The sequence below is a fragment of the Equus asinus genome, chromosome 18 (assembly GCF_041296235.1).
Source record: "Equus asinus isolate D_3611 breed Donkey chromosome 18, EquAss-T2T_v2, whole genome shotgun sequence".
In the NCBI taxonomy this organism is placed as follows: Eukaryota; Metazoa; Chordata; class Mammalia; order Perissodactyla; family Equidae; genus Equus; species Equus asinus.
In genome coordinates this window covers 24,284,417-24,307,704 of record NC_091807.1, presented here as the reverse complement: position 1 = coordinate 24,307,704, position 23,288 = coordinate 24,284,417, and the positions used below count along the sequence as shown (strand labels likewise).

At 39.0% G+C, this 23,288-nt stretch overlaps 1 long non-coding RNA gene across 1 annotated transcript in view; it reads right to left on the bottom strand.

Moving 5' to 3' along the window:
* Nucleotides 1–23,288, bottom strand: part of LOC106842473 (uncharacterized) — a 199,608-nt gene that overhangs the window by 149,071 nt on the left and 27,249 nt on the right. Inside the window, exon 2 of the long non-coding RNA XR_011495365.1 lies at nucleotides 13,048–13,154. This is a non-coding gene — a long non-coding RNA (uncharacterized lncRNA). The remainder of the gene's footprint in view (nucleotides 1–13,047; nucleotides 13,155–23,288) is intronic.

Genomic DNA, 23,288 nt, shown 5'->3' with positions numbered 1-23,288 from the left:
GAATCACAGTGTCAGCCCATGGAGTTCTAAAGCAAGGCCATGCAGTCTGAGGTAAAGAACTATACACTATTCAAAAAGCAGCTTCTAGCATGCTATTGGGCCCTCGTACTGTCGACCATGGGACCTCAAGTGATTGTGTAGCTGGACCATCAAAAACCGAGTTCTATCACATCCACTAATTTAAAAGGTTAGGCAGGTCCAGCAGGAGTCCATTGTAAAACGGAAATGGTAAATCCTGGATTGGACGCAAGCTAGGGCAGCAAACACAAGTAAGCTGCCGAATCAGGTGACCTAGACTCCTACATAATCCACAATTACTACTCCATCACCTCTCCTTCAGCTAACACCTTTAGCCACATGGAGAGGTCCATTATGACCAGATGATAAGGGAGGAAAATGGCCAAGCCTGTTTCTTGGACAAACCAACTCAGTAGGTTGACTTTTATGTTGGCTCTATGTTGTTCCATATGATCTCACTCAATCCTCATGGCTAGATTGATTGAAAGCTTCATGAGGTCAGAAAATTTGTTTGTCTTGTTCACCATTTAATTATCAGGGCCCAGTACAGTGTCAATATGGTAGATATTCTTTCAACAAATATTTATTAATCTCAAAATACATATATGCCAGGTCCTGTGCTGTGTACTAGGGATACACCAGTAAACACAACAGAATTTATTAAGTTATAGTAGATTCAACAAATATTTATTGAAGAATAAAAGAACAACCACCTTTTATCATCCAGGGTCCTGCCAGGAATCAGAATCCAATTCAAATGGCTAAAAATTTGTCAGAGACCAGAAATAGTGAGAAGCCTTTATCACCCCTAGGCCTAAAAGCATGAGAGGTGGGGATGGCATTAAGAGTTAGATTTAGAAATACAGGGGCCGGCTCAGTGGCTGAGTGGTTAAGTTTGCGTGCTCCACTGCGGCAGCCCAGGGTTCGGATCCTGGGGGCAGACATGGCACCGCTTGTCAGGCCACGTTGAGGCAGTGTCCCACATCGCACAACTAGAGGGGCGTGCAACTAAGATATACAACTGTGTACAGGGGGGTTTGGGGAGATAAAGCAAAAAAAAAAAAAAAGATTGGCAACAGTTGTTAGCCCAGGTGCCAATCTTAAAAAAAAAGAAATATGAAGCCAGGACCATGAACAGAAGCTGGAGTTGAGGGACCCAGACATTGCATAAAATATGGCCCACAGCAGGAAGAGGGCCTGGAAGAGACACCCCACCTCTCTCTTCCTTTACCCTCTGATCTCCAGTGGTGTCTCGCTTTGGCAACAACCAGAAGCCAACTAACTGGTAAAGAAACCCTGGTGATGTGGCCTGCAGGAATCTGCCTCCCAGAGAATTGATCAGAGGAGAGCAGATGAAGCAATGGATATGGGATTGGGGGAAAGAGGGCAAATGGAGAAAACAGAATAAACACTTGGAGAGAGGTATCCTTTTCCCCATTTTAACAGATGAGAAAACTGAGGCTACCTCTGATCACACAAATAAAATTGCAGAGACAGTATTCAAACCAAGGGCAAATGATTCCAAAGTCATGGATTTCTGGAAAACTTGAATCTGCATAGTTTGCATAAATTACATTTTATATTCCCACAAGCATCTACAAATTAGAGTCTCAGTAAATGTTAACTGATAAGATGACAACATCCTAATGACATACCTGGGAATTTGATCATAGAAAGTCAGGTAATGGCCAACTCATTTCAAAGGAGAGTATGCACTATGTCTGGGGTTGCTGACCCTTACAAAGGACAGTCCTTGCCGTACTGGCCTTCTTGATAAGCTTGGCATGAAATGGCAATGGAGTGTATCATACTTCCTGCCTGTCCTCTGCATCTGGATTGTATACTCCTTGGCAGACACGTGAAGACTTCCCAACAAATACGCATCATGGTGGTTTTAAGTGAATCCATTTCCAGATCCTCCACTTCCACATGCACGCTTTCTGCAATAAGTTTGCCCAATAACGTGCCTGCAGGCTGCTAGTTCTCCTCTACCACTTCTCATCTCATAATCATTGTTCTTCCACTTTATAAAAGAAAGGCATCCCTCTCACTCAGCCTGAGACCCACCATGGTCCCTTGCCCAATAGTCTACTAGCCTCCCTGGCACCAAACCAAAGAACAATTGGAGAACACATCGCTCTTGAGGGCCAATCTTTTAAGAACAAATTAATAAGTACAGGCAAGCTCCCTGCTTTAGTTAGCTAGCTAAATAGTTTTCTGTTAGCCAATCACCGTTAGCTAACTAATCAGTAGGGTGATTAACTAATCACCTTAGCATTAGTACTCCAAAATGAAATAGTTGTCAACAGGTTTCATGTTAACAAATTTATTTAAATAAAAAAATAAAGTCAAACTTTTCTGCTGAAAAATGTCTGATTTGACTGACTGACTTAACAATGAGAACTGGCTTTGTTAATCAAATGATGCGGTGACATGTACCATAAACTGAATAAACTGAAATCCACAGCTCCACAGTTTTGATAAAAATGTATTAAAATCCCTCATCTGATAGACAATATGCTGGAAACTACACCCTTTGAAACTACACCCTTTGAAACTAAACTTATGACATATGGACTTTAAAAAGGTGGGGTATGTGCTTGTTTAAAATTCTTTTAGGGAGTACATGAGCAAAACAGTTGGAGGATACTATTCTCGATCCTGTAGTAGAACAAATTTTAGATCTGGAAGGGATCTGGTTATTTGGTACAACTTTCTTTATAGAGAAGCAAACAAAAGAGAGAAATTAAACAACCTGTGACACAGCTGGGATTAGAACCCGTTTCCTGGTCCCTAAGGAGTGTTTCCACTTGACACACTTCTCTCCTAGAAGTCTGCCCTCTACCCCACCCCCACCGGGCCATCAAGGAGCCCCTAATGCAGAAAGCAGACATTAGTTAAATAAATGAACAATTCCCTTCAGAATAGAAGTGCCAAAGTAGGCAGAATCTGCTCGATTGCTTACCCTTAATGGACTTTAGCTGTGACACCAATGGGAAGAAGTGGGATGAAATCCCTGGAGTCTGAAGGATTAGCATGAGTCACAAAAACATCTTGATTGGCCACAGGTTATTTGACAGTCCCGGGCCAGCCATTGAACTGGAAGATCAATTTCATCCGAGCCTCACACAGTGATCACATCTGTCTTCTGAAATGTGTGTTCCTTGAGCTTACCCAACTCCTCTTCCTCTACTGCCAGACCCCAGCCTGACGTCTGGTAGCTTCCCAACATGTCTCCCTTTCAGATTTAATTAGCACGATGCTCTAGGGGAGCCCGTCACAGAGGTTCAGTAGACCATGTCCCTGAGCACATTTGATCACGATTTTGCCTCACAGGGAGTGAAATTATATCCCCCGTTGATCCAATCATAACTTCTCCATGACATACTTCATGTTCTCTGCTTTACTTTCCTGATTTTGATTTTTGTGCATGTGTATGTGTGTGCTATTTCAGAGAATTTCTATTTTTCTGTTCAGCTTAACTGAAGGTGTTTACCTGCTTTGGGCTCAGAGGAATGAGGGCATATAAATTATCTCTGGGAGCAAGTAAGGGAAGGCATTCAAGTTTGTAAGATTCTACTGAATTTTTGCCATGACTATTAGTGCTAACTAGACTAAAATCGAAAACTGTATATTAATAGCAAAAGAATCGTCCATGTTAACTGGGCATACAATTACAGTAGAACATTTAATAAGCAAAGTTCAAGAGCCAAGAGCGTTCACAATAAAAATCATTGCAAGAAGTTCAGTGACCATTGATTTTGAAGGGACGGCATTAATATATGAGCAATCAATACTCTTTTAATTGGAATTTTGCCGTCTCTGGGTACATACACAGTACAGTCTATTAAAGCAAATGATAAGTTCTCTTTGTTTCAGAACTTACAGCAGGGAATTGCAGATGAGATCTTGGATAGAGCCTTATTCCACTTGCTAGTATCATTTAGCTATGAAATAAAATCAAAGAAGCAGCTCTATTTATACCAGAGACTTCAAATCTAAAGAGGCGTTCTCTTCGTCTGTATATATAAAGATGGCTGCTCAGTCCCCACCCTGCCTCCTTACTATCCACTATTTCAGAGAAAGCAAGGCCATGTACTTTAGAGATGGGGTTTTTTCTGCTAGGGAAATTAGATACTAGAAAAATCTATAGACCAGACTGAGAGCTCCAGATTTCATTCAGATGCCATCACTTATCACATGTGCAACTTCTCTGAGGTTTAGTTGCATCATCTATAAAATAAGGATAATAATATTTACTTCCTCAAGAAAAAGTTAAGGATTAAAGGGCAGAAGCACTATACTATGTCAGTCGGTGTGATGGCATCTGCAAACGAACGTCTCTGGATGAGTATTCCATTTGCGAGGTTAAATGGTCACCCGCTATTCAAAACAGAAAAGTGCCCAAGATTCTAGGAGACCAGGTGTTTCCACGGACAGTGCAGCACGATCACTTACATATCATATTTTCCTGCCTTCTCTGCACCTTCAAAATTCACATCATTCCACGGGCCATTCCCAGAAAAAAACAACAGGCTTCTGAGCTGGTCTGACCTAAGCTTGTTGACTAATGTCAAATCGTCTGCCAATTTCAGACAAACTGAAGGACAGGTGGGCTGTTGCCCTCAAAAGGAGACAGAGGAGTGAAGGAAGATGCTAGAGGCCTTTGCCGTCTTGACTGTCCTGATTCCAAGAAAGTCAGTCCTGAGAGGACATTTTAAACATAATCTCTCCCCTCTCACGACTAATGTTCAATGGAGAAATATGTGAGAGGAAAAGCCCCTTAAAAGGATAAGTCGCAGCAAAATTCTAAAAGCCTTGAAAATGAGGGAGAAAACTGCCATAAGAAGAAACTAGGAGCATGTTATACCCAAATGCATCATCTGTTCTGACAGGCGAATTTCACAAGGAGCCAAAACTTGACAATTCCCCACCCCTGTTTTTTAAAAACTGCTTCCCTGGCAACCCCTTACTAAGCTGTGGCAGTCACGCTACACTGCAGGTGCACACTTTGCTGTCATCTCCCTCTCCGTGAGGCTAATTTATTCAGATGAATGGCGCAGGTGGAGGGTGAGGGGGTGGGCAGAAGACGGGAGCCACTGCACGACTCTACTGTCCCCCAGGATGAGTCCTAGGCTTTGGGGTAAGACAGCACATCTTCCCCTTGCTCGGCTCTCATAATTTATCAATTTTCCATCTCTGAAATGCGATTGAGGGGTAACAAGTTAGATTATTTGTTTGGGGGCATTTGTTTTATTTCTTTGATAGTACGTATGAGAGCAAAACAATGCCAAGTCACCATAGGGTGTGGACATATTTTATAAACATCACAGAACAGCTAGCGACACAATGGCAGTGTCTCGCACAGTGAGGGTTTTGTATACTCAAATTGTGCTAGTGGGAGGGAATAAAGAGGAAGGTTCAAAATAAGTAAACAGAAACTATATTACAAGCGTGGCCGAGATGACTGTACAAGATGTGAAGTGCACGCGCACACACACGCGCGCACATACAACTAAGTTTAGCAAATAGTAGAACACCACAGAGAAGGGACTCTATCCTTAAAACCTAGTATTTTAGCAGAAAAGAGATGTTGACTTAATGTGGCTATCTGAGGTCAAAAGAGTGAAAGCAACAGGAAGTTTGCCTTTGGGCATGGCTGAAATACTACAGGCAGGTGCGAATTCCATTTTCCTGGACATTTGCCCCAATAATAGAAGATATACCTCTCCACTGACCTATGTGTTTCTATTTTCAGCTCTAAACTATCTCCATTGTCTTGACCCAGAGGTGATTTGGGAAGTTGAACCAGAATATTCCACAGAACTGTATCAGGCCTTGAACCTCTTAAACTAGCTTGCTATCTGTCTCAAACGATAACTCTTTTCTTAAAAGGACAAATGCTAGATTGATGTGTTTACCCGATAAATTCAAGTAAGTTACATCTTTTGCTCCAAATCCCAATTCCTCTCCCCAGGATGGCTCACTTAGTCCAGAAACATTTATTTACTATTCCAGACCAAGATGGTGACATAGGAGGCTCCTGAATTTCCCTCCTCCCTCGGATGCACCAAAGGTACAGCTCCTCACAGAGCAATTCACCCTGAGAGAAATTCTGAAACTAGCTGAGTGACTCTTACACTTGGGGTGACTGAGAAAATACCCACAGGGAAACAGGTAGGATGGGCTGGGATCCCTCCTCTCCATAAACCCCAGCCCAGCACAGCAACAAACAGTCAGGCAGGGTCTCCAAACTCCCAACTTCTCCTCGCGGAGAAAGGGGTTTGGACCCCACATCTACCTCCCCAACTTTTAAGATTCTCACTAGATGGACGAGTCTCCAAGTCACCAAGCTCTCACAGCCAGTGCGGCTTTCATTCATCAGTCCCACAGGACTATAGCAAACCAAGAAGCGGCTATTGGCAGAAGGGAGTGGGAACTCACGGCAGCTCTCACAGCCTCAGGGCCCAGTGCAGAGGAAGCAGGCAAAAACGTCCATCTCCCAGTCCTTCCCCGAAATCGGTTTGACGGCATACTTTACAAGCTGCTGCCTGAGAGTCTGCCTGCTAATTAGCACGCACCTAGGTGATGACCACAATCCTCCCCAGAGCCGGAACGAGCTGGTGAGCGCTTCCCCATCCTTCTCCCTCTGGCTCACTCCAACAATAAAACTAAGTCCCCAGTATCTCCCTGGAAGGAGCTTGTCCATATATCCAGTGCTCCAACTTGTACAGAAGCCCCCTGAGGGACTGGTCTCAAAATGACCCAGCTCTGATAGCCAACAGGGCATGCATTCACAAGTCCCACAGGACTATAGCAAAGAAGCAGCTTTTAAACAGGTGCAGGAGCACACACATACCCCAGTGGCTATACCCCTGGCTCGGCACAGAGAGAGCAAGCAAAAGTGCCCACCTCTCAGTTTCTCCCTGGAAAGAGACAGACTACATCCTTTCCTGGCTACTGCCCAAGGGTCCAGCTTCTACTCAGCCTGCATCATCAAGGAAATGCAAATCAAAACCACCATAAGATATCACCTCGCACCTGTTGGGATTTCTATTATCAAAAAGACAAGGGCTAATAAGGGTTGGGGAGGATATGGAGAAAAAGGAATGCTTTTACACTGTTGGTGGGAATGTAAATAGATACAGCACCATGGAAAATGGCATGGAAGTTCCTCAAGAAATTAAAAATAGAACTACCTTGTGATCCAGCTATCCCACTCCTGGGGCTATATCCAAAGGAAACAAAATCACCATCTCAGAGATATCTGCATTCCCATATTCACTGCAGCATTATTCACAATAGCCAAGGTATGGCAACAACGTAAATGTCCTTGATGGATGAATGGATAAAGAAAGTGTGAAACATAGATAGATAGATAGATATACACATATATAGTGGAATATTATTCAGCCTTTAAAAAGAAGGAAATCCTGATGTTTGTGACAACATGGATGAAACTGGAGGGCATTATGCTAAATGAAATAATCCAGACAGAGAAAGACAAATACTACATGGTATCACATACATTTGCATTCTAAAAATCAAAATCAGACTCATAGAAACAGAGAGTAGAATGGTGGTTGCTGGGGGGTGGGGGAAATAGGGAGAGGATGGTAACAGGGTGCAAACATTCACTTATATGATAAAATCTGAGTATCTAATATATAACATGGTGACTATAGTTGATAATACTGTATGGTATCATTGAAATTTGTTAAGAGAGTAGATCACAAGTATTCTCGCCAAAAAAAAAAAAGAAAGGTAAAAATGTGAGGTGATGGATGTGTTAATTAACTCAATAGTGGGAATCTTTTCACAATATATATGTATATCAAATCATCACGTTGTACACTTTAAGTATATTGCAATTTTATTTGTCTATTATACCTCAATAAAGCTGAAAAAAACCCCACTTATTTACTGAGCTTCTGCTATGTGCAAGACATTGAAAAGCTACGTGAAAATTTAAAAACCCAGAACTTGTCCTTAAGGAAATTTCTATTTATTAAAAAAGTTAAGACAGTCAATGAATTGTTATAATTCCAGATTGAAAATAATACACAAAGCAAAAATGTAATAATAAAGTACTATAATCATCAGAGAGAAGAAAGACTATTTTGCTGGAGTTAACAGGAAGAATTTTGTGAAAGAAATGACATTTAAACTGGATTTTGAAGAAAGATAAAAGTTGGACATTTAAATCTGGAAAAGCAATTGAAGAAAGGCAAAAGCTTGCGTAAGGTAGAGAACAGTAGAGAACTGTGTTAAATATGAGGATAACAAGTAGTTCAGTCTGGCTGGAATATAGATTTCAGGAAGAGACAGAGAGAAGTAAAGTTGGAAGACTGCGGAAGGCCCTAAATGCCAGGATAAGGATTTTGAGTGAAGACTCTGTAAGGTACTTTGAGCAACAGTGTGGCGTCATCAAATGCTCTGGAATGATTGATGCGGCAGCCATGAGTCAGACAGATTGGTGTAGGGAGAAAGGAACCAATTGAAATTGTTTAAGTAAGCAGTCATAAAGAGCCAAAGTAAGGCAACGAGAATGGGAATGGACAGAGGGGAAGAGAAGTGCGATCTAAGAAAGCAGAATGGACAGGAGTTGGCATCAACTGGAGGGAGAGAGAAATTAACAAGGCTCATGAGTTTTAGAGCCCATGTGATTAGAAACACCACAGCATCTTTGAAAGAAGACAGAGAAGAGATACTGAGACATGATTCCATCTGGAAGACACTGGCACGAATAAGTGACGTCAGTGATAACCACTGCCAGGCTTCACTGATGGCTGCCTGTGGGGAGAGTGTTATAAGGCCACTGAAAGCAGAAATAGCAATTCTTTACACATAAATATGTACACGTATACACAAGGAGCCATGGTCAGGTGGAGGTAGGTATTCACATGACGGTCACAGTTTGCTTTCAAGAAGAAACGGTGGAGCTTTCCTGCTGGGGACCAGTCAAAATGTGTCAAGGGGATCACAGAGAACGGACTGAACAACGTTAACACGCTCTACTACCTGGTGGGAATGCATATTGATCCACCTTTGGAAAGCATTTTGGTACAATATCCGTTAAAAATTTCATAAAATGAGGCCACAATTTTTCACTTCCAGGAGCATCACCTAAGCCAATAATCCAAATACAGGAGAGCTTCTTATAGATATTCATCACCACATTATTAAAAATAGTCAAGTAAATATTCTATATCTGGTCGGGGCCGTGGTTACTTGAATGTAAACATTTATCAAAACTCATAAAATTATCTACGATCTGTAGATTTCACTATAAATTTTACCTCAAAAAATTAAATAGTAAATACATATAAATAAAATTTCCTTCTTAAAAATAAAAGAGCCAAATACCAAATTAACCCAAATGACCCATCACAGGGAAATATTACCCATGGACAATCTATTGGATTATATCTTATGATATTATTAAGGTAAGGATTTAATCATGAGTGTTTCTAACAACATAGGAAATGTGTTAAGATGTAAATTGAAAAATAAATACAAAATGCTATAAAGAACACAATCACAAGAATGTTAAAATATGCATAAGGAGAAGGCTGAAAGAAAATACATCTAAATACTAATGGTAATCATCATAATAGGATTATGAATGATTCCTTTCTTCTTTTTATTTTTCTGTATTTTCTGCATGTTATGTAAAGAAACTTATAATAAGAAAAAACATCATTTTAAATAGTGAATAAGGTGCTGCTCCCGATCACTCCCTGTCCCCTCTCCACTCAATTCTTGAGCAAATCAGCAGACTTGGATGGCACCATCCCTAAAGAAGGATAAGAATTAATCAAAAAGGATCTCACACAGGCGGGCCCAGTGGCAGCTTGGTGGTTAAGTTCGTGTGCTCCAATAGGCAGCCTGGGGTTCACAGGTTCAGATTCGGGGTGCAGACCTAGCACCACTCATCAAACCACACTGTGGCGGCACCCCACATAAAATAGAGGAAGACTGGCACAGATGTCAGCTCAGCCACAATCTTCCTCAAGCAGAAAGAGGAAGATTGGCAACAGATGTTAGCAGCTCAGGGCCAATCTTCCCCCCTCCCACACACAAAAAAATCTCATAAGAAGTCTGTACATAAATACAATCCAACACCCCTCCAAAAAGGAAAGAAGTTAGCAAATTTATAACAACATTGGGAACAAGGTACCAGCAGGCCAGAACAATGAGGGGTTTCTCGAAGTGATAGAGCAATCACGAATAGACTAGCAATATATCCCAAAAGAACTGAGGAAACCCTCTCAGTGGATAATTGAAACACCCCCAAACAATGCTCTTTCCCAGCAGAACTCCAGAATGACGCCACAGTCAGAGGCAGTTGAGGCAGGAAAGAGAAGTTTTAGGTAAATAACTGAAGAGTGGCACAGATAAGACAGCAGCCCCCCATTCCCTCACCTAGTGTATTTGTCCCCAGGTCAGAGTTATGAGTCCCCTCTCCTGAGAACTCTGACATGTGGGACTACTAGGGTGGCTGTTGAGCAAAAGAAAGGGAGAGTTGCCGTCTGCCAGGAGATACCAGGCGACTCGTTCCTGGAAGTCAAGCCTCCTTGACACCTTCCTAGATGCGCTTGGTCCTCTTCTCCCACAGACTCACAGAGGTGACTAGAGTTTCATCAACTGCCAGACAAACAGGGATCCTCCTTAGGCTGAGAAAATACGTTCGAAAAACAATGAACTGCCCAGTCTAGAACCTCAACCACAAATAAGAGCAAACAAGAAACACTAAGTGTTTAAGGAATTTAACACCACAAAAGAGACATCTAAACTCAATAAATACTTATTACAGGAAAAACGTATTTTATTGAAAAAAAGTTAAAATATTAGGAGAAAAAATAGGCATAAACATTGGGAAGGAAAAGACAAAACTATTACTATAATCAAACAATGTGAGTGTCCATCCAGAGCACCCAAGAGATTCAACTAATAAAATTTTAGAATTGAGGATTTTGTTAGGTGGATACAAGATCAACATATAAGAATTAATAGTAGCTTTTTTATGCTGAAATAACCAATTAGAATGTGTTTAACGATCCCGTCATAGCATCAAAGATGACAACATATTCATAATTAAATCCAATGAGATGTACATTTATGAAGAATGCTGTAAAATTTTACTGAAGAAAGTAAAAGAAGCTCTAAATTGATAGAAGGACAAACTGTTTCTGGATGGGAAGACTCAACATTAAAACATACCAAATCTCTCCAAATTTATATATAGATGTGAATAAATTCCCAATCAAAATTCTCAAAGGATGTCTTATGAAATGAAATAGCCAGTGCAATTCTCAAAAGAATAATATGGAGGGCCATTCTGAATCTGAAGAACAGTGTGGCATTGTTCCAAGAACACACAAATAGATCAATATGAAAAGATAAAGCATGTGATATTTCAAATCAGGAGAGAAAAGACTAACAATCCAAAAAATGATATCGGAATAACAGGCTACCTATTTACAGACAGATTAAAAACTAAGCTCAAAAAAAGCATTAAAAGTGTTAAAAATGATGTAAGTATTAGTAAAAATATAGAAGAACTTCATGTCTTAATTTTAAAGTGGAGAATAATCTCACAAGCAAAGACACAAAAGTCATAAAATTAGAAGATTTCGTTATATAAAAATTCAAATATTTTAAATAATGTAAAGATTATAAATAAAATTCAAAGATAATATACTGACTGGGAGAAAATATTTCAAACATCTTAAATAAGTATTAATAACTAACATAAAGAACCCCTAGAAGTAAATAAAAACTGAAAAAAACCTACTAAAAGCAAAGAAATTCACAGAAGAAATGTGTCTTATGAATATTTTTAAAATATGCTGAAATTTCACCGTCATTTGGAATATGCAAATTTTTAAAATAAGTTAAAATCTTTAACTTATTTAATGGGCAAAAACAAAAAAGCAGAATAATATTCTATTTTGACAAGGGTGTGTGTAAGGAAACAGACCCTCATTAGTGAAACAGTAAACTGGAACAGACTTTTTAGAGCTTTTACACTCAGAAAAGCTGTAAGTACTAACCAAAGTAAATAAATAAATTGGTCGTTGAAAGTAAATGTACACTTGATGGTAGAGTGAGCATTCTTTGTGTGGCTGAGCTTATTCAGGCAGGTGGGGAGGGATCTTACCACTTAGACCAGCCCTGTTAGCTTTTTTCACACTCAGTCTTTTTCCTACCAGTCCAGGAAGTCACATCCTAGCACCAATCCCTGCCTTACACAATGGGGCATGCCCTTGTCTCTCCCGCCATCTAGATCCATTCTTCCTATTATTGATGGCAGATTGCTAGCTCTCCCATCTAGGGATTGCTGTCAAGGTTGCACAAAGACTTTCCAAGCAGCAGACCTGGTCATGGTATACCAAAGCATATATAATTTACCACTTGTATAACTCTTGAACAAAAGGGAAAAATGCTTCAATAGAATATACATCAGAAGAATCACCACAGGAAACAGGAAAAAAAAAAACTTAGACAAATAATTCTCTGTATTTTCAAAGAAAATAAACAAGGAAAAGAACTCTTTGAAAAGGAGAGCTTTGTGAGGAGGGATATGAAATTCAAGAGGAAATAATAAAAGTGGTGAACAGGAGCCACTGTGAGCTCAGGAAAGATACCAAAATTAACAACGCAAACACCATAGAGATAAAAATGATACAGAAACATAAAAACAACATGATAAATACTATGTTTGAAAAGAAAGGGAAACATAGAAAAATGGATTATAAAAGTCAAAAAACATAAATAGGAAAGGACAAAAAAAACAAAGATAAGTAGGAAGATAGATATGAAAGAGAGACCAAACAGGGCCAATATAAGCTTGACCAATGATGAAAGTCAAACAAATGGATCCAAAAGTAATACTCAAATGTTAAATAGAACACATTTCTGAAATAAAGGGAGACCTGAATCTTAGGATATTGGGTTCCATACCACGTTCTGGGGAAAAGTGATTCGTTCCAGTAATCAATGATATATTCTGGTGAGACTGCTTACCTTTAAGAACAAAAAACAGGGGCCGGCCGGTGGCGCTGCGGTTAAGTGTGCACATTCTGCTGTGGTAGGCGTCCCACGTATGAAGTAGATGTTAGCTCAGGGCCAGTCTTCCTCAAAAAAAAAAAAAAAGAATAAAAAACAGAATTACATGAGCATTCAGTGAGAAAAAACAATTTACCTACCAAGGAGGAAAATCAGATTTCTTCACAGCAACAGTTAGTACCAAAAAAAATTGTGAGCAAGAAGTTTATAGACAGCCGTTCTTGGGGAATAAAAAACTACTTGATAAATCCTCAGCAAACAAGTGCTGTGGTGAAAAGCGCTGAGAAAGGAAGAATGAATGACATAAAAGTATTGTGATTTGCACTGAATTGATTAGAACAAAGAAGTAAGGCTGAAAAATTATGCAAATTTATAAACATAGAAATGTATATGTAAGAGTATAGCTAAGAAAAAGTGGGCAATGGCAGAAAAAGAGGATCAGAGAAAAAGTAGAAATATGCTAATTTCCAAATCTTTCATGTCAGGAGTTAAAAGATATTATTTATTCCTGATGTTCCAAATTTCCTTCTGATATTTCCCTTCTGTCTGAAAAAGTTCCTTAAGCAATTCTTCAGCAGTAATGTAAAGTTGGCTTAATATTAGGAAAAAAATGAGTCATCACATATTCATAGACCAAAAATGAACAACCATATGATCCTCTCAATAGATGCAGGAAAGAGTATTTTACAAACTTCACCACCCGTTTGTGATAGAAACACTTGCAGCAAGCTAGGAATAAAACAGAACCTCTTCCATCCAGTAAAGAGAACTACTGAATATTACTGAGAGGAATTAAAGAAGACTAGGTAACTGGAGAGATAGACTGTGTTCATGAATCAAAAACTGTAAAATTGTTAAAATAAGATATCAGGTCTCCTCAAATTGATCTGCAGAGTTGACACAATTCCAACAGTGTTTTTTTTTGTGGAAATTACAGGTAGATTCTAAAATGCATATGGAAATGCAAAACATCTAAAATAGCCAAAATGAAAGAAAAGGAAAAGTTGGCAGACTTTTGAAGAAGAAAAACAAAGTTGGAAGTCTTAAACTCTTGCTTAGTATAAAGCTTAGACTTGGAATAAAGCTACAGTAATCAAGTTAGTCTGGTATTGACATATCAATCAATGGAACAGAATAGTGACCTACACACATACGTAGTTCATTAATTACCAACAAAGGTGTCAATGTATTTCAGTGTGGAAAGGATATTCTTTCCAAGAAATGGTGCTAGAAAACTAGACATTAACATGCAAACAGCAATACAGGGAACCTCAACTCTCATCTTCACATCATATCCACAATTTAACTCAAAAGGGATCATAGACCTAAATGGAAAACTTGAAAACACCCAGAGAAAAATATAGAAGAAATATTTTGTTACCTTTAGGTACACTAGATCTCTCTAAAAGCATAAACCACAAGAGAAAAAATGAGCAAATTGGACTTCAAAAATTAAAAAGTTTGCTCTTCAAAAGCTACTGTTAAGAAAAGAAAAGGCAAGTCATAGACTGGGATAAAACATTTGCAAAACAGCTAGTAAAGGATTTGCTTCAAGAATGTATAAAGAAATCTTACAACTCGATAAGACGAACAATCCAATAAAAAAATTGGGAAAAAATTTTGAAAAGACACTTCAACAAGTAAGAACGATAAATGGTAAGTGAGCATATACAAAGATGCTCAACATTATTACTCATCAGGGAAATGCAAATTAAAATCACACTGACACACCACAAAACACTTGCTAGAATTTAAAAAAAAAAAGAAACTAACTTACAATACCAAACGTGGGTGAGAACGTGGAGCAACCGGATCATTCATATGTTGCTGGTGGAAATGCAAAATAGTATAGCCACACGCAAAAAAGTTTCTCAGTTTCTTATACTCTTACCATACAACTCATCTCACTCCAAATATTTACCCCAGAGAAATGATAGCATATGCCAAAATAAGGCATGTATTTGAATGTTAACTTTTTTCGTTAATAACTGAACATTTGCAAACAGCCCAAATGTCCATCAACTAATGAATATAAACAAATTGTTGTATATCCATATAATGAAATACTAAGTGAAAAAATCCAGACACAAAAAACTGCATATTATATGACTCCATTTACACAAAATTCTAGAAAGGGCAAAATTACGATGACAAAAAGCCATTTCGTGGTTGCCAGGGGCCAGGCATAGGGAGAGCAATTGACCGGAAAGGAGCAGGAGGGAACTTTCTGGAATGAGGGACATGTTCTATATTATCATTGTGGTGGTAATTACACAACTGTAATATAAACCGTATTTTTCTGTAATTACAAATACAGTTTGTAGCACAAAATACAACTGTATAAATTGTCAAAACTCAGAATTGCAAACTTAAAATTAGTAAATTTTGATGTATGTGTATTTACTTCATTAAAGGTGCTATTTTTAAAAGCAGGAAATTAGAAAGAAAGTGATATTCTGCAATAAAATATATTCCATAATTAAAGTCTAATTTCATAGGATGCTTTATATCATTGGTAATAATTATCATAAACTTGAAAAACCCAGAAGAATCCTCCAAAAATTAACAGAAATAATATGAGATTCAGGAAGATGATTAGCTATGAAATTAATACACAGAGATTTTGAACTTTCCTATAAGCAAATAATTGGCAGTAAAAAGCTGTAACGGGAGAAACGTCCCATTTAAAAGTTCATAAATATATAAAACACATATGCAACACCCATCTGAAGAAAGTTTTAAATAACTCCTGAGGGAGAAAGAAAAACTGACTAATCATAAAGATGTTCTCTGTTCTTGGTTAGAAAAACTTTATATTGAAAGTCTTTTTCTCCCCAGTTAAGCTATAAATTAATTTCAATCTTAATCAATGGAATAGAGTCTAGAAATAATCCCAAATATACATTCTAATTTTGAATAGGATTAATGAGTTACTTAAAATGATTAGAGAAAAGACAGATTATTTAATAAATGAAATTGGGATAATTTTAAGCTTTTGGAAAATATACATTTACATGCATACTTCACTCCTTAAGGAACAATAAATTCTGTTTACATCAGATATTTATATGCTAAGAATAAAACTATAAAGTTCAGGAGGAAATATGAGTATTTTTTTTATTACCCTAGGGTTGAGAAGGTCTATCTAAGCTTACATAAAATACAAAATTCAGAAAGATAAAAACTAATAAATTTAACTGCATAAAAATTTTAACTGTGATGCCAAAATTTACTGTAACTAAATTCAGATGATCAATGACAAACTGGGTAAAAACAAATTGGCAACCAAATGACAAAGGGCTAATTTCTTTAAAATTAAAATTGCTCTTACAAGTTAATAAAGGAGACAACCAACCAATACAAAATATGGCAAAGATCATAAAGAAGTAGTAAGTAAAGGAGAAAAAGTGCAAATGGTCTACAAAATGAAAAACATGCTCAACTTCACTTAAAATTGAAAAATGAATATTAAATAGTAATGAGGTGCCATTTTTCAGATAGACAGGAAGCCAAAATTTTGTTACTATTTGGCAATGTCCACTGTATGCCTCTTTATGCAATAGCAAATAGGACACAGAGCTTAATAACTATGGGGCAACAGGAGTCACCTTTTATGGGAGTAATTACTCCACTGAGTGCCAGTGTGGCCCCTGCCCCATCCAAATGGTATGAGATGCAGAGAGTTGCAGCCCTGGGCACCTTCAGCCTGAACCAGAGAATTCCAGGTTCACCTCCAAGAGGCATAAAGAAGGCATTGGGAAACTGCATTCCCACTTTTTTTTTTTTTTTTGAGGAAGATTAGCCCTGAGCTAACATCTGCTGCCAATCCCCCTCTTTTTGCTGAGGAAGACTGGCCCTGAGCTCACATCCACGTCCATCTTCCTCTACTTTATATATGGGACACCTACCACAGCATGGCTTGCCAAGAGGCGCCATGTCCACACCCGGGATCCAAACCCACCAACCCCGGGCCACCAGAGTGGAAGGTGTACATTTAACCACTGCGCCACTGGGCCAGCCCTGAGTTTTCACTTGTATCAAGGCTTATTGCATGGCTCTCAAACTTTGGTGAGCATCAGAATCACCTGGAAGGCTTGTTAAAACACAGATTGCTGGGCCCTACCATGAGAATTTATGATTCAGAGGTCTAGGGTGGAACCTGAGAACTTGCATTTGTAACAAGCTCCTAGGTGGCGCTGATGCTCCTGAACCACGGACCACACTTGAGAATGTCTGCTCTAGTGAATACCCATTGCCCTGCTTGCTGTTTCAGTGGTAAACTGAAGTAAAAGCAACATTGATCAGAATCCCATTCTTCCATGCGATCTTCAAAGCCAGACCTGCCCTCTGTGGCTTGGCTTAGCTTACCAATGGGTAAAGACATGAATAATAAAATACTTTCCCACAGCGCTAGTGAGAGAATAAACATATGCAGCCCTTTTCAATTTGGCAATGTTATTGAAAATTCATATGCATATATCCTTGGCCCAGAAATTTCACTTCTAGGTATTTATCCCGTATGTATGCTCCACCCAAAATGCAAAAAGATTATATGTACAAAGATGTTTATTGTAGAATATTGATAATAGCTTAAAATTGGAAACAACTTAAATGTCAGTCAATCAGGAATTGTTTAAATCAATTAGGGTACATCTCAAGGGAATCCTTTGCAGCCATCAGGATGAATGTGGTAGATTTATCATAGTGAAATGGAAATGTGCCCACAATGTATAATTAAGTGCAAAAGATAAGTTGCAGAATAGTACATAGAATGTGATCCATTTTTGTCAAAATTTAAAAGATACATCTTATATATGATATGACATATATATGTATAATGTGATATATATGAAGATATGATTGGTACCTATGCACAGTGTATGTATACATGTGAGCATATGCACACGTGTGAACATGCAAAGGTTTCTGAAAAGCTCCTTACAGACCTAGCCTAGGGACAGTGAGCTGGACCCTCAAAGGAAGTGACACTGCATAGCTAGGGGGAGAGCAGGGATAACACTGAAAGACATTTAATTTAAAATTTTCCTGTTTCAATTATTTTACAACAAGCACATACACCTTGTTTAATTTATTTTTAAAACTATTTTTTAAAAGTCAAAGCAAGAGGGGCCGGCCTGGTGGCGTAGTGGTTAACTCTACATGCTCTGTTTCAGCAGCCCAGGGTTCACGGGTTTGGATCCTGAGCACAGACCTAAACACTACTCATCAAGCCATGCTGTGGTGGTGTCCCACATACAAAAAAATAAGGAAGAAGTTTGGCAACAGATATTGACTCAGGGTCAATCTTCCTCACCAAAAAAACAAACAAATAAAAGTCAAAGCAAGAGCAATAACTTTACACCTCTGATGCCTCAGTGTTAAACAATGTTTATCTATTGATTATAGATGATTTGCCAGGGCCTCTAATTGGGAAACTTTTTTTTTTGCCTCATTTTTAATCACTGTGTAGAACTGAAATTAATAAAACAAAGCCACATGAAGAAGATAAAAATAAGATAGGAAATAAATAAGACACACTACAAACAGAGAGGGACCCAGCAGGGCTACACTTCTGCCATGCCCTGTCCTTTGTTCCCGTTTTAATTCTCTCTCTCCAAAGTCTTGAAGAAAATTTAGCATCATTACATAATTGAAAATGTAAATGTTTATCTTAAGCATCTGCAATTTCTCTGTTGACTCAATAGTTGCTTCAATAACCATGAATTGAGTTGGTATGACTCCTGCCTACTTTATGTGGTTGCCATTTCCATGAGTTCTGGAAAAGCAACAGTAGTGACAGCATATGACGCCAGTATATGATGACAATATATACACTAGGATATGCTAAAAATACTGGGGACCTGGAGTATCCTCCTGGCAAAAGAGTACCTGAAATTACTGTTCCTTAGGAGAAGAACAGGAAATCAGCAACTTCTAAAGAGAAATTAACGAATTCTGTTGTGGGCCTGACATTCAGGCCTTTGAGGCAGCTAGGTCAAGCTGGCATTTCAATATGCAAACCTACTGCTCTAAGGCATAAGGCCAGCTCTCAGGGGAGAGAGAGCAGGGCGAGAGGTACAATCCAATCTTAAACTTCTCTTTAGAGTCATGAAAGCTTAAGCCTTGAGATAAATATTTATATGCTCTGGATTTGTAAAATAAAAAAATTCAAAAAGCCATAATGGAGCAGTATCTCACATTATTCCTCAACCTGAAAGAATAAAATAAGACTTGGAATTCCAAAGACTCACGCATTTTCTGATTCTCCCAAAAGCATATGGAGGAGGCCCAGATGCACTCTGTCATAAAGAAGCGCTGATATTGTCTGTAAAGGTTGTATCTTTTGGTGGAAAATTCTGTAAAAATGGATCACTGACATCAAAAGACACCCTAAATTGTATGTAACAAACAATATGAGCTAAGAAATTTCTTTTTCTTTTTCTTTTCCTTCCCTTCTTCTTCTCCCCAAAGCAGCCCCAGTACATAGTCGTGTATTCTAGTTGTGAGTGCCTCTGGTTGTGCTATGTGGGACACTGCCTCAGCATGGCTTGATGAGTGGTGCCATGTCTGCGCCCAGGATCTGAACTGGCCAAAACCCTGGGCAGCTTAAGTGGTGCGCGCGAAATTAACCACTTGGCCATGAGGCCGGTCCTGCAGAAATTTCTTTACATGCTGGAACCAGCTGTCCTTTTTCTTTGGCATGACAAAAACATCATGTGCTATACGTCATATGCCACGTGCCAATGGACACAACATTTTGGGTATGTAACTGATTGTTTCGGTCATTCACTAATAATCTTTCTCCACTCAAACCACCTGTTTTCCTTAGTCACCTAAAACAGACTCACAATCCTCTAACTCTTCTAACTGTTTACATCTACCCAACAGGTTAATTTGATCAACGCACCATCTTTTGGGATACATGATAGAATATCATTGCACCCTTGCAATTGTGTAAAGAGAACTAGGCTGAAATTGCAAAAGCCGCAGGAAAGCAGATGAATTACAAATAGGAACTGGAGACTCAACCAATGAAAAAAAGGCTTTCTAATAATCCCAGTTAAATCTTTTGTTCCTGGCTTTCTCTAAGGAACCCCAAGTGCTTTATAGCAATTATCAAATGAATCACCCAAACATCCTTGCACATCAGCAGGGAGAATGTACTGTAACAGTCACTTAATGGATTGGAAAAATTGCACGGCAGAAAGGTTAAGTGATTTACCAAATATTACAAAATGTGTCACGATTAGAACAGAAAACAGTCCTCAATGGCCCCAATCTGGTCATCGGTCCTAGCTGAAGAAGCACCTTTGTTTGTCTGTTTTAACTTTCTCCATGTGATAGTGACTCGCAAAGGATTTAATCTTCTCCCTATTGACTGCTATTTGTTGGTCCTCTTTTGTTCCTCTTTATTTTTACTCCATAGCAATGGAAATGATACTAGTAATATTTGAAAAACATCATATCTCACAAAATGATTTTACATTCATCATCCCCTCTAACCAAGCAAACAACATCTCTACATTCGGCATTTCTCCAATCCCGGATGCAAGCAGACTTGAAATCGCCAAAAGACACCATATATGGAACTCAGTAGGGAGCAAACATTCATTGGGCATCACTGTATGTGAGACAATGCTAAGTACTAAGGATCTGAAGATAATTAAGATAGTCCTTAAATGAAGGAGTTTATGGTCTAAACATGGCAGTAATTTATAAATATAATATCACAGGTGCCTTAGTGGAGCATGAATAAAATGTTCTTGGAATATCAATGCGGGAGAAATGAGTTCTGCTTGGGAGAATCAGAAAAGGCTGCTGTGCTGGATTGTCTTCATTTGTCCCACCTCCTCCCCATATCTTCTCTCCACCTGCTCTGTACTCCAGGAAGCTAACCATTGTGAACAGCATCGCCATGCTCCCTTGCTTGCCCTCTAGCTTTTGGTGCACTTTGTCAATGGACGATTCTAGCAAGAGATCAGAGGACATGCACAGACAGGTTGGGTGTCCATTTTCCCAGATCTCTCCCTGCCTAGTTACAGTCTGGCAGTGGCTGTATTCCTCTATCAAAGGCCAGTACTCTTGTCCTAAAGTCACAAGTCACTCTGGGTCACTGTTCCCTTACTTGCTTCCTCAGGCCTGGGGTGGTAGGCTGCCATCCTTCTTCAGCCCCAGGAAGCTTCACCATCTTTGTATTATCTTAACCCTTGGTAAATAATTTCTACGTTAACATTTTTAAGCAGGAGAATGAGTTTAGAGTAGGGAGTTATTAAGTAAGAAAGACCCTGGAAGCAGGGGTAGTGATTCGAAAGCTGCTGGGATCTTGAATTCATGCTAGAACGTGAATTAAGGCAAGGCAATGGTCGCTCAAGGTGGAAAGGAGATAAATGACTTGCAAGATATTTTTGGAAGTTGAATTGCTAAGTGAGGTGACCAAGTGGACACTGAGGAGAGGAAGGGAATGAGTGAAGCTGAAGACAGCATCCAGGCTATTAAAAAACAATAAGTTCCTTAAAAAAAATTTGTAAACTATGTGGTGCTACTTGTGATATATTTTTAATTAAAGATCATTTGGCAAAAACACTGCTATTTATTAAGCGTCCTGCCCTTGCACTTGGCGTGCAATCAGTAGTCACCTTCAAGAGGGCTTGCGCAGCACACTGTGCAACCTGATCACATGGATCCTTCTCAGGTGCTTCCTCCCGCTATTGCGTATGGATGCAAGTTCCAGGGCCTCTTGCGGAGGACTGATAGCCACGCAAAGCCATGTAGGAGAGCACAGAAGATCACTCGCCTTTGGAGGCCAATCTTTACACGAACATTGAAGTCAATATCTTTTGACAATGTGGACACTGAAATTATCCCTCAGTCTAACTACACTGGAATGTGGATGAGAGCATGCCACATTCTAACATTCCTCTGAATGGCAGTAAGCCTGGTGTTATTATGCTAATTGAAATAAGCCAGACAGAGAAAGACAAATACCATATGATCTCACTTATAAGTGGAATCTAAAATAACCAAACTCATAGAGACAGAGACCAGATTTGTGGGTAACAGAGGGGGCAGGGGGCTGGAGGAACTGGGTAAAAGTGGTCAAAAGGTACAAATTTCCACTTATGAGATAAGCAAGGTCTGGGGATGAATTGTACCATATGATGACTATCGTTAACACTATATTGTATATTTGAAGGTTGCTAAGAGAGTAGGTCGTGAAAGTTCTTATCACAAGGGAAAAAATAGTAACTACGTGATTTGATGAATGTTAACTAAACTTATTATGGTATTCATTTCACAATATACATATATCAAATCATTATGTCATATACCTTAAACTTATACAATGTTATATGTCACTAAAATTGGAAAAAAACTCCACCTGGTTTTATTGTTACTTTCTCTCCAGGGCTCTGCTGCTATTGGAGGAGGTCATTAAGAGGACATGTGACCCAAGAGCTGGCCCTGAGCAATAGGAGTCTCCTTATCCCTCCCCCATCCTTAGAATGTACATTCTGCCGACCATTCCCATAGCTGGAACCATTTCAAGGACATAGCCTTGAGAAAGCACTGTGCTGTTGAGACCATCTGGACTGAATACATGACTAAGCCCTGTTCAGGTCTCTATATAAACTTTTAAGATTCTGGCAGGTGGGTGTGGAGATCTACTCGTCTTGCAGCCGCCCAAGACCAGCCTCCTATGTAGACTCCCTTGCTTATTAAAACTGCCACCTGCCAATCTGGAGTGGTCTGCCTCTCTCTTCAGTCTCTCCTTGCACCTTGTGTATGGGAACCAGTTTCAGCCAGGAAGCTCCCGAGGGCTCGAAGCAAAAGCTGCCCATTTGTACTTCAAATTTCCATTAACTTTAAAAGCACAAAGTGCAAATGAAGCCTTCTTTAATTTTGTCGGCAGACTACTTCCACATGGTCGAAATTCCTACAGAAATACTTGTAAAATATATACTTATAAATGGGTATAGACCTGGGTAAGGTGAAATCCCAGGTCATCAAAAATACATCCTTCTTTCTGGGATATTAATAATTAGATATTACAACCATATTGTAAACACCCTCCAATTCTATCAAAGATGGAAACTGAACCTTAATAATATTCATACTCAAATAAAAACAGGTTCAAGTGATCTTAATATTCCATCCATTTATGAAATCAGCAAGAAAGAATTTGTTAAGTCTTTATAGGG